This window comes from Cervus elaphus, chromosome 7 (assembly GCF_910594005.1).
Source record: "Cervus elaphus chromosome 7, mCerEla1.1, whole genome shotgun sequence".
Taxonomy (NCBI): Eukaryota; Metazoa; Chordata; class Mammalia; order Artiodactyla; family Cervidae; genus Cervus; species Cervus elaphus.
Window position 1 is genome coordinate 51,944,302 of NC_057821.1, and position 12,799 is coordinate 51,957,100.

The 12,799-nt window shown below is 45.1% G+C and overlaps 1 protein-coding gene across 3 annotated transcripts in view; it reads left to right on the top strand.

The window, feature by feature from the left end:
• The first annotated feature begins 273 nt into the window (after window positions 1-273).
• The window catches only part of EXOC2 (exocyst complex component 2), a 118,176-nt gene continuing 105,650 nt past the window's right edge, over window positions 274-12,799 (top strand). For 2 of the 3 annotated variants that reach the window (XM_043908683.1, XM_043908682.1), the window contains exon 1: window positions 275-680. The gene's annotated coding sequence lies outside the window, so the exon portion shown is untranslated. Of the gene's footprint in view, window positions 681-12,799 lie in introns of all 3 variants that reach the window. The other variant, XM_043908684.1, reaches the window with a different exon arrangement.

The window sequence follows — 12,799 nt, forward strand, 5'->3', positions numbered from 1 at the left end:
AGGGAGGCCCGGTCCCCCGGATGCACCGCGGGGCGGACGCAGCGCACCGTTCTACCGCGGTCAGCACCGCGACACCCCCAGAGCCCGGGGCGACACCCGGGCCCGTCTGCTGGGGCACCCGCTGGAGTGACCACACAGCCGCGTGGATACGAGAACCGGACAGGCAGCAGCGCGGCCCTTGGCCGGCCACGCCAAAACTGAGCCCTGGACGCACGCAGAGCCCTGCGGCCGGAAAAGCGCGCTCCCTTCCGGTCCCGCCGCGTCCGGGGCGGCGCGTCACTTCCGGCCGACCCGCGGCCGCCGCTCCCTGTCAGGCAGCCGGTTTCCTCTGGCCAGGCCCGCAAGGGTCTTCTTTCCGTGTCCGGGGCCGGCGGCCGAGCCCGAGTGTCCGCGCTTAGGGCTCCTGGCCGCTAGTACCGCGGCCTCGCGGGCTGCGTGTCGCTGCTGCCCAGACGCGGGTCAGCCCGCGGCTTCTGAAGGACCGGGGTCGCGGCCGGGTCCTCGGCTCCCACCCGTCTCCCTACTCTTGCCCCCGCCCCGCCCCGCCCCTGAGGCCCGGTCGTCGGGCGCTCGAAGCTCGGTCGCGCGGCCGATCGACACCCTCGGCGCTCCGACGGCGGAAGTGAGGGTGCGGGCCGCCGGCCGCCGCGGCGCGGGGCCCTGTCCGTGCGGTCCTGCAGGTAGGTGTGCGGGCCAAGGCCTTGGAGAGGCCTCCGGGGGCGCGGGCGGAGGGCGGGAGGGCCGGCAACTGCCGTCAGGCCCGTGTCACTCTGCAGCCCGGACTGTTAGAGTGCAGCTGCGGGCGTCCTGGAGCCCCAGCCCCGCCTACCAGGGAACCGAGAGGGTCCTGGAGCCCCGGCCCAGCTTCCTGGGCAGCTGCGGGCGTCCCGGAGCCCCAGCCCCGCTGACCCGGGGACCGAGAGGGTCCTGGAGCCCCGGCCCAGCTTCCTGGGCAGCTGCGGGGGTCCCGGAGTCCGGCCCCTCCTCTCTGCTAGCGCCCCTGGAGCGGGCTGACGCTCGAGGAAGGGTTGCAGTTGGCCTCTCCTGCCCCTCGGCGCACCTGCTTACCTGTTACTCTGTAAAGTTTGAATATTTATCGGTGAAGAACGAATCCCAGAGGCAGGTTTTGCTTGTTCCCTTCGGTTGCGTCACTGGAGATCTATACTGAGACTGATTCGGTGCCCGTCAGTGTTTCTCTGGATTGAAGGTATCGTCCGCGTTTTACAGATGGGGAGACGGAAGCTCAGAGTGCTTGTGTAAGTAGCCTGAAATCGTGTAATTACTCAGTGTTTTATCTGCCAGTGACAGCCTGCAGTGAGGCCCTGGGGCCCAAACTCTTGTGTTCTCTCCTAGGAAACAGCTGTCTTTGAATGGAAGTAAGCTTTGCTTATATCGGTGAAGACTGCTCCTACTAATACATATGAGGAAACGTGTCTTTTTTTTTTTTTTTAATCTGAGTAAATTTATAAGGAAAAAATGTTTTTAAGTATTTTAAAAATCTTAAAGAGTTCATTTGGGTGTACTGTTTTGAAAAGCTAATTCTAGCTGAGGCTGTGTGGATTCCTTTTCCAATGCATAATATTTTGATTATTTTCTAGGCAGGCTTGGTGTCAGGGCACTGGAACTGGAAGCAGAAAGCTTCCTAAGGAACCTCTGTGTTAAAAGTTGCTGACCCAAAGGGAGGCAATAGAAAGAGGGTGACCTGTGCTTAGTACTGAAATCTTCTCTTCTGTCTGGTTAAGTAAAAATTTAGTGGTTTTTAAACAGAGAATCCCCCAGTGTAACATGGAACAATGCTTGGAAGTTTCAGAAAATGATATTTTCTTCTTTTCAGGTATTTAATTTCCTAAGCCGAATATCATTTTGAAAATTACCTCTCTAAAAGATGATTATTAACCTGACAAGTTAAATTTTCATTCATTCCACGAAAATTTGAGAGCCTGTTATGGATAAACCTAGTGGGAAATGAAATTAGTACTTAACATTTTTGCACAGGCAGTCCTTTAATACTCCTTTAATACATATAGAACAATTTCTAGTGTCAGGCCTGGCACCCTTAGGCAACATAGGAAGTGCTGCTTGTACAGTTAGTGTCTGCATTACTTTCCACCCCTTCTTTAGTTTACTCATCTCATCTAGCCAGGATTCCTAGATCAGCATCTGCCACAGAGTGGAGAGCACTCCCACAGAGTGGAGCTTACATGTTTGCTGAGTGGGTGAGTTTTAGGCCAGTTTTGAGCAGAGAGGATTTTAGATTGACTGGAATGGGAAATAATGCAGATGTGCTGGGGCCTTGCTTGTTCTCAGATTCCCAGGAAGATGTTCCTGGGTCCCCTGGAGCGCCTGGTGAGACTGCATGGTGGAAATATTGAGTTTCAGTCACGTGATTTTCCACACTGTTATGTTAGCTTAAAAGAATTATTGACACACACACACAGACTTACAGTGACTGTGGAGAAATTACGCACGTTGGAGCTGTGGACACACCTGCAGGCGTCCTTAGACTTCAGTTTGGAAAGCACAGGGTTGAAGCTCCGCCTCCTGGTCCGTGTGCTGCCGCCCCCTGCTGTGTAGCTGGGCTCAGCTGTTCAGCAGTCTTTTTGGGCCTCAGTTTCCTTGTTCCCGAGAATATAGAAAACTAGATCATCTCAGAGTTTCCTGCTTTGAAAGTTTCCAACTCAGGGGATCCTGTAACCACTTAGCACTTGTCCTGTCCTGTGTTATCTTAGGGGTTGTAGCTATTTACACGTCTGTCAAAAGAAGAAGCTCTTGCCAGACAGGGATTAGTCTTAGTCATTTTTGTGTCTCCCAGTTTTAACATATGCCTGACACATGTTAGCAATAAAAGTGGTCTGGATTCATAAGGGGATATTTTTGTCTTCTCCATTAAATAGCCAAGAACTAAGCTGCAATACTCAGTGTAAATATAATAGGAATTCGGAGAGGGGAGAGGATGTTTTGGGGTTGGAGGAACTGGGAAGGCTTCATGGAATCAGACTTTAATGGGGGAGGATGTGGCCCTCTGGAGAGAAGGCATGTGAATGTCTGCCTGGCTTACTAGGAACAGAGGCCCAGGGCTGAGATGTGAGTGCATTTTAGATTATGGAATGCCTGGAGTTCAGGCAAAGGAGTTTGGAACTGACTTAATAAGGCTGTTTGTGTGTTGTTTTTTTTCCTGGAAAATTGTACTGGGTTTGTTCAAAAGCTTCATTAACATCCTTTAGTACTGTTGGTGGCGTTTAAGACTGGGGTGGACTATACGGTTTGCCTTAGGTTTTGGTTTTGGTGTTAGTGGTTCCTTCTGCTTGCTCTTTCCCCCTTACAACTTGGTGTCAGTATGGAAAGGATGGGGGCAGTGGGTCTCAGGAAGCCTGGATTGTAGCTCGAGTGTAAGCTGCACAGTGTAGTCCTCGGCCCGGTCTACGGTGTGCCTGCCACAGGGTAGCTCTCGGGAGTCCTGCAACCCTGAAGAGCTGGCCCTCTGCCTCTTGCCAATGGTCTGTTTCTGGCAAGGTTGGCCTTTAGTTTCATCTGGAAGCTTCTGTGAATTGTTTAGGACCATATCCACTTGTAAAGTGCTGTGATTTGGCAGCAGGTGTGTGATGTTAACTTTTGTTGTATTGTTGTTCAGTCGCTCAGTTGTGTCCAACTCTTCGCGACCCCATGGACTCCAGCACGCCAGCCCTCCCTGTCCTTCACTATCTCCCAGAGTTTGCTCAAACTCATGTACATTGAGTTGTCGATAGCATCCAACCATCTCATCCTCTGTCGTCCCCTTCTCCTCCTGCCCTCAATCTTTTCAAGCATTAGGGTCTTTTCCAATGAGTTGGCTCTTCGCATCAGGTGGCCAAATTACTGGAGCTTCAGCATCAGTCCTTCCAATGAATATTCAGGTTTATTTCCTTTACAATTGACTGGTTTGATCTCCTTGCTCTCCTCTTAAAGAGTCTTCTCCAACTCCACAGTTCATAAGCATCAGTTCTTTGGCACTCAGCCTTCTTCATGGTCCAATTCTCACATCCATATAGGACTACTGGAAAAACCATAGCTTTGACTATGTGGACTTTTGTCCGCAAAGTGATGTCTCTGCTTTTTAAAGCACTGTCTAGGTTTTTCATAGTTTTTCTTCCAAGGATCAGGCATCTTTTAATTTCATGGGTGCAGTCACTGTTTGCAGTGATTTTGGAATCCATGAAAATAAAATCTGTCCCTGTTTCCATTTTTTCCCCATCTCTTTGCCATGAAGTGATGGGACCGGATGTTTATGTTGCATCCTCAGCTGAGCCTCTCTTCTAAAGTTTGTGCCCTGCCCCCTTCTCTGTTTCAGTACCTGACTGGGAAAGATCACCTGATCCCTTCTTTTGTTCACATTTCTTATCTGCTATTCAAATAAAAATTCTTCCATACTAAATAGTTAAAAAAAAAATGTAATCCTTTTAAATTGATTTAAATCCTTTTAATCCTATTTTTGGGCTTACATTTTCTGCTTTTTCTCCTTTAATGTCATTACTTGTTATTTTTTTCTATGTACATCTAGTCTGAAGTTATGTAAAAAACCATTTACCGTCTTTTATTCTACCAGTAAGTCTTTTGGAAAATTAAAGATTGTGCCACAGTGAAATACGGAAAAAGTATAGAATTAAAATTTTCTGACCTCTGTTGTAGAAACACTTCACATTCGTGTTGTGTGCTTCATTAAAGGAAAAGAGGCATGCGGGTTAAAATCAACGGTAATATAAATCTAAAAGAATGTGTGCCCTTATTTAAGTATTTATTATAGATTATAAGAAAACGTATCTGTCTTTATCTTAATGAAAGGCTTGTATAATGGTAATTTTCTCTTTTGACCTGTGATGGACAGGAGGTTAATTGATGTTAAATGGATGCTTTGTTAATCCTTCATCAGCTACTAAATTGGTTAGGGGAGTGCAGGTCAAGGCCACACCGGGCCTGGCGGCTTGTTTTCTCAGGAAACCTCACTTCTCGGTGGCTGTGCGCCCGCCCCCGCCCCCTGCCCGTCTCCCCTCCCCTCCCTCCCTCCGGAGTGACACAGGGTGGACGGCCCCCTCCCCGCCCCTCCCCGCCCCGCCCGTCTCCCCTCCCCCCTCCGTCTCCCTCCCTGCCTCTCCCCTCTCCTCCCCACCCCCCGTCCCCTCCCCCACCCCATGACAGCTGGTGGACGTTGCGTGCGAGTTGAGCTGGCGCTGTGTGGTCCGAGTGTGTGGTCTCCCTCAGCCGTGAGGCTGCTAACAGGCTGGATGGGAGGGAGCACGACTGTTTACGTTACTTCAGATGCCGGGACTGTGCCCAGAGTTCCTCCTAAGCCGGCTCCGCTGCAGCAGCTTCATCCCTCACAGCTGGGCTGCAGCCTCCTCCGGAGGCGTCTCCCCGTTTGATCCCCGGGCTCAGGAGTGATGGCGCTGCTGAGTGCGGCGGGATTTTGCTTTCACTGTGTCAAGATTTGTGGCCTTGGGGAAGTTTCTTTTTGAGGTAGGGCTAGGCAGTTAAAGCAGAAGTTTTAAGGTAGGCGACAAAGTTGATGCATTTTTAGAAATTGGGAAAGCTATTATGTAAAATTTGGGTCAAATTAATCCAGCTCTGCTCATGTAAAGGAATCTGGTAGTTAAGTGACATTCTGTCATGTTGAACAATTTCAATAAAAGTGACCAATTTAAACTGACAGTTGATTCCGTGACCTTTTTTGAAAATCTACATTGATTTTGGCATACCCATTTACTGTAGTTATATTTGTTAACAGTCATATTGACTTACTCATAGTAAAGATTCCACAAGTCAAGACTATCAAAAAAAGATAACAGGCCCCATATGGAAGCGCTTGTGCTGAGCCCATGTCACCATGGGACAAATGAAACTTTGTTTTTGTGCAGTAATATAAATTTAGGACAATATCTTTTTCCCCTAATTTTTTCATTGTAAATAATTTAGCAGTAGTTTCTCGATTGCATTCCTCTCTCCTTCCGAACATTCTCGCAGAGAAGGTTAAGTGTCTTGTGATTTAATTGAGCACATGTAGACTGTTGATGGTATTGGGTTTTCCACTTTTGACTTCTTCCTCTTCCCGTCTTCCCAGCAGTCTTGCTGGGATGGAGTTAGTGTGGCCAATGTCTGTTTGGAGGGAAAGGCTAGGCCACTGACACTTGGCAGAGGAGCTCATGTAGGCGGCTGGTTGTTCTGCTTTTCCTGCTGATGTTAACCCTGGGCTTCTGTAAATGATCTGAGAGGGAAAGCCTCCCTCCTGTCCCTTGCTCACTTTCCATCCTGGCCTTGAAAATGAAAGGCACCCAGTCATGTCTGACTCTTTGTGACCCCATGGACTACACAGTCCATGGGATTCTCTAGGCCAGAATACTGGAGCAGGTAGTCATTCCCTTCTCCAGGGGATCTTTCCAACCCAGGGATCAAACCCAAGTCTCCCGCATTGCAGGCAGATTCTGTACCATCTGAGCCACAATTAGAAGATTTTAGAAGTTAGCCATGTCAGAAGCTTTTTTTTTTTTTTAAGTGCTGTCATCCTGTATTTTCTCTGGTGTCCTTTTCTGAGGGGTTCTGTGTTTGTGGTGATAGTGATAACCTAATGCTCCCAGGAATTCTTAAGCACAATTAGCGTATCCCTTTACAGAGTCACACACGGAAGTGTTTATGGGTGAGACGGTGTACCTGGGATTTGCTTTAAAGTGCTCACTGAACACAGCATAAACATATGTTGAGGAGGAGATGTGGTTGAAAACAGACAAAACGGGAACGTGGAGGTTCCTTATGCTGGGCTCTCTTCTTTTACGTATGTTTAAAATTTCCATAATAAAAATTTTAAAAAATCACACAGAGAATCGAACAGCATGGCCCTGAGGCCTGATTTTGAATCTCAGCTCTGCTCCTCTCTACCTGTGACTGTGGACAAGCTAATCTCTGATGTCTTACCATTACTAGTCAAACTGTTCAGCATTTTAGAATGCTAAACTTTTTCTGTACATCCTAAAATCAATATATATATAAACTATATAGTAACATATTTATCAGTGTATAGATTATCTAATTATTATTTTTAAAGGAATTATATCTTTTTATTTGCAAAAGTTGAAAGTGCCTATATAAATTACTAGCTCAGAGCTTGAATTTCCGTTTAGTTGATTGCAGGAAACAAGAGTCAGTCACTTCTTGCCAGCTTTGGGGCCCTTTTCTAGGACTTTCTACGCCCTCTTTGAGGAAGCTGATACTTTTCAAACACAGCTGGCTGAGGTGGCCGGCCTGTTTCCTGCATCTGGACCTGCAGGTCTGCTGTGGCCCCAGGGGGCAGGAGGGACTGTGGTGCTTGCCTGGCGTCACTCCTGGGGATTCCAGGCCTCCAAGGTCAGGGCCAGGCTCACCTGTTCCTGGAGGCTCTCTGGGGCTTCCCTGGAGGCTCTGCTGGAGGCTCCCTGTGCTGAGCTGCTGCCAGCGGGGCAGGTTTTGCTCTTTCTTCACAATAGGGTCTTGTCCAGGGAGGTCGCTTGCTGTTCAGACTGCAGCTTCTCTGAACATCTGCTCAGGAAGCTGTCCCATGGAAGCTTTATGTGTATACACACCTACATCCATATATATGTGTGTATAGGTATTTTTGGTTGTTTAATTGCTAAATTTATGTATTTAGTTGCTAAATATATGTATTATAAAAGTTTATAAGTACCTATAATATGTATATATAAAAATATTTATAATGATTTAAAATTTATAGAAAAAGTTTCTGGCAGTAAGTATTCTGAAATGACAAATATTTAGCTAAATATATATGTGTGTGTGAGTGTGCGTGCGCGCGCGCGCCTGTATTTCTTTTTTTTTTTAACCACTTTGTTTAAGTGTTCTCTTGGTCTTGCATTCTTTTCAGAACATTTAGAGTATCACCTTGTCAGCTAATTCGTGGCATCACTTTGAGACCAATCACTTCAGTTCAGTTCAGTCGCTCAGTTGTGTCCGACTCTGCGACCCCATGGACTGCAGCACGCCAGGCCTCCCTGTCCATCACCAACTCCTGGAGTTTAACTCAGACTCATGTCCATTGAGTTGGTGATGCCATTCAATCATCTCATCCTCTATCATCCCCTTCTCCTCCTGCTTTCAAAGACCCAGCATCAGGGTCTTTTCCAATGAGTCAATTCTTCACATCAGGTGCCCAAAGTATTGGAGTTTCAGCTTCAGCATCAGTCCTTCCAATGAATATTCAGGACTGATTTCCTTCAGGATAGACTGGTTGGATCTCCTTGCAGTCCAAGGGACTCTCAAGAGTTTTCTCCAACACCACAGTTCAAAAGCATCAATTCTTCAGCGCTCAGCTTTCTTTATAGTCCAACTGTCACATCCATATATGACTACTGGAAAAACCGTAACTTTGACTAGATGGACCTTTGTTGGCAAAGTTGGACCAATCACTTAGAGAGCTTAAAGAAAAGGAGTTAGAGTGTAGACATTATGAGCTTTTTAAAGGATAAAATTTTTTACAGTTTTTCACACTAGAAGTAAAAAAGCCACTTAAGCATCCTATGTTGTGTGTGTGCTCCATCATGTCCGACTCTTTGCAGCCCCATGGACTGTAGACTGCTAGGCTCCTCTGTCCATGGGATTCTCCAGGCAAGAATACTGGAATGGCTTGCCGTTTTCTTCTCCAGGGGATTTTCCCAACCTAGGGACTGAACCCACATCTCTTAGTCTTCTGCACTGGCAGGCAGATTCTTTACCACTGGCACCACCTGGGAAGCCCTGAAGCATCCTACAGGTTTTGATTTCTAATAAAGTAAATATTAATTGCTATTACTTACATAAACCAAAGGCCCTTTGAGGGGGGGTACCCCTCTCTTCTTAAAAAAGGGTTTAAGGGGTCTTGCGACCAAAACAGTGAGAAAACCACTGTGGATTATCTCCAGCTACTGTTGGCCTGTTTCTCGCTGTGACCTCCTAAGGAACTACTGTTAGAAACTACTTTAAAGGATTTTTGTTGTTGTTGTTGTCATTGTTTTCTTATTCCATGTACAGTTTAGGGGACAGGGTGGAGGGGTGGAGGGATGAACACAGGGAGCGGGGTCTAGGTAGCAGGTGGGTGAGTCTCCTGTGCATTAGGGCCTCTCTGTGGAATGACGTGAAACAATAGTGACTGAGACTCTTCCAATATTAACACTAGACAACAATGCGCAGATCCAGGAAGCCTGGAGAAGACCATGCAGGATCAATGCTAGAAAATCTGCATCTGACCATGTTATATTTAAACCGCAGAAAATAACAAAGAACATCTTAAAATAAGCCAGAGGAAAAAAGCCTTATCTGTGGGGGATCAAGAGTGAGAATTATATTGGATTAGAACAAATTAACTAAGTGTTCAGTCCAGACAGATAGAAAAGCAAAATAAAATACAAGGAAGAGGAATTGACACGTTGAAGTTGTCAGAAATGAATTAGTAAGCTTGCTCCTGAAAAAGAAGATAGAATGTATGGCCTACATCAGGACTGTTGTTATAAAAGGTCGTTAAAAGAAAGTATTGATGAGTCTAGCCATGAAGAGATGTTTACAGATACTCAAGGCAATGAAAAACATAATAAAATCATAGCTATGGGAGAAAGCAGTATGATATTCAACTTGAAAATCAGAACAAAATAACTGACTTTCTGAAAAATACACTAAAATCGTCTTAAGATTTATAAACCTGTAAACCCAGAATCATTAAGATTTATAAACTACAGACCCAGAATCATGGTTAGGATTAGGGCTTCCCTTATGGCTCAACTGGTAAAGAATCAGCCTGCAATGCAGAAGACCTGGGTTCGATCCCTGGGTTGGGAACATCCCCCCGGAGAAGGGAAAGGCTACCCACTCCAGTATTCTGGCCTGGAGAAGTCCATGGACTGTGTAGTCCATGGGGTCGCAAAGAGTCAGACACAAATGAGCGACCTTCACTTTCATAATCATGAAGGAAATAATCATACCCAAATAAAACCCAAATCACACCCAGTAATTATACCCAATGTGATACTACAATGAGATGGTGTTATAGGCCAGTAACAGGAACCTACAAGGAATAGAAAATTCCTGTACTATGTATAAGATGACAAATGTGAAAACTTCAGCGTCTTTCTGTAAGCCAGCATGGCGCTCTGGACACAGTGAGTTCTCGATGATGCTTGTAAACTGCTGCATGCTTCCTGATACTACCACAGACAGGCAATGGAATAGAAGAGAAGGCAGTTTCTGACTAATTGTTAATGAGATTGAAGATGCAGAACTCCTAAATTAGCAAGTCAAATCCAGGAATGCCTAAAGGACTAGCAAAACTGAACCAAGTATGCTTATTCTTAGAACATAGGTAATTCATTAATAGGGAAATTATTTCAGTTCATTGTATTAATAAGTAAAAAAATGATCTTGATGCTGAAAAAGTATTTGATAAAATTCATTTCTAATTAAAAAAATTAACTCTCAGTAAATGAGAATAAAGATTTTCTGCAGTATAACCACATAATATCAGTAGCAGACATCTTAGTGGTAAAATGCTAGCGCATGTATTCTCAACCAGCACAGTAACTGAGAATTAGCTCTTGAAGGGACCAAAAATTCTTAAATCCTTGTGTATAATGTGCAGATAGGCATAGATGCAGTACATAATGCAGGTTTTATGGTGTATTTGTGATGTTAAAATTTCTTTGGGGTGGTTAGGAAAAAGACCTAAATAAAAAGGCTTCTACTGGGGTGATAAGACAGGTGGAGAAGCAGTGCTCTTGAGGCCCGCCTGCTATGGTCGGTCTGCTTGCACATACCATGGTTGGCATTGTTTGAGACTTTACAGCAAATACAGTAAAGCAATGGAAATAAATGATGCAAAGATTGATGAGTAAGAGCCAGAGCTGTTACAGTATTTGAAGGCAATAAGATTTTCTGCAGAGAAAACATAAAAGACCTTTTGGGAAATGGTTTCCATTGAGAAAGACTCAGTAAGGTGGTTTCAGATTAATTCCATGAACTTTTCCTGTGAACAGAGCTGAATAGTTTCTTGACAGTCATAAAAAAAATGAGTATGTGGGAAGATTGAATGTTGTAGATATTTTAACTGTTCTGAAATTACCCAGAAATTATGTGTAATTGATACATTTGTTCATTTAACAAGTCTGTGTTAAGCATTCATTGTATGACACTCTGTTCTGCTTTCTGGGGGTACAGCAGTATATGGGGCAGACAAAACCCCTTCTCTACATGAACTTTAGTCAGTAGACACAGACGAAAAAATAATAAAGTGTTTCAGGGTGGTGATACTTCCCATCCAAATCCTAGTAGGATTAGTTTTACAATGAAATAAAATATTTTAGAGTTCATCTCGACCAGTACCTGTGTGCTGTGGTTAAGATAACTTGTTAAAGATTAATCGTACTATCAGACAATTGATTATAACGTAAAATTATGTCATCGGTGCAAATTAGATCAGTAGGGTGAAAGATAGACGGTCCAGAAACAGACTCAAAATGAGAACTTTTGTCAGTGATAAAAGTGGCATTTCAGATCAGTGGAGGAAACTGGGTTATTTGGTGAGATGGTATTGTGGTCAGCCAGCTATTCACAGTACTCCAAATGGATTCCACATGAGTTAAATAATCTTAAAGGTAAAACAGCATTAAAATACCAGGACTTGACTTTGAATGTGTGACTGTAGAGTAGCAAAGAAAAGGTCAGTAGGCTTGATGTTAAAAGACTAAAAATTTCTGGAGGGCCAAGAGCTCTGTTGTTATTGTTTATTTGCCAAGTCATACCTGACTCTTTTTCGACCTCATGGACTGTATGTAGCTCCTCTGTCCATGGTATTTCCCAGGCAAGAATACTGGAGTGGTTGCCATTCCCTTCTCCAGGGGATCTTCCTGACCTAGGGATTGATCGAACCTGCGTCTCCTGCTTGGCAGGTAGATTCTTTATCACTGCACCACCTGGGAAGCCCTCAAGAACACCATAAGCAATGTGAAAAACAGTAATAACTGGGAAGATTCGGACAATGTGGACAGAGAGTGAACATTCTCATTAGAGGTTTTATAATTAAGGAAATTAAACCTAATAAAAAGATGCAAAGGTGATGAAAAATGGGATCACACACAGTGCAAGTTGAAACTACTGGTTTTGTCTTGCCTGTCTGACAGCTGCAGATTGAACAGGTTGCTGACGCCCACTGCTGCTGGTGGGAGGGTGTGCTGACAGCCTGCAGGCCGGTTTGGTATTCATGTTACATCCTTTGGCCAGCAAGCCCTCTTTGAATGTTTTGAAAGGAAATATTAATAGCTGGGTAAATGTTCAAAAATCTTTTGTGGTCAAGTGTTCATTGTTATGGTCCAATAGCAAAAAATCAGAAGCCATCTGAATGCCACTTTGATTATGTATCCATACAGTGGAACACTAAGGAGCCTGAAACTAGTGTAGATTTGTATTTACAGACATGGGCGGAGACTGGACCCAGTGAGCTCACTGATGGGTAGAACAGGTTCCTGAGTATCTTCTGCAGGATCCTGGGGGTCCTTGAGCTGATGCCAGCCAACCGTTGGGTGAGGCCCGTGACTGACATGGCTGGGTGCAGGCTCCAGGAGATCCCAAAGTTGGTGTTGGCCCGTGGTGGGCAGAGCTGGGGCCCAGTGCCGCTTATTCACACAAGGATTCAAAGAAACAGTCAAGTTGATGTGGAGCAAGATGTTTTTTATGGGTAATTTATGTAAACCAAATTCCCTTGTTTTCCCACTTGTATCCCAGTATTCCATTTAGAAAATAATTCTTATTGCTTTATTATTTT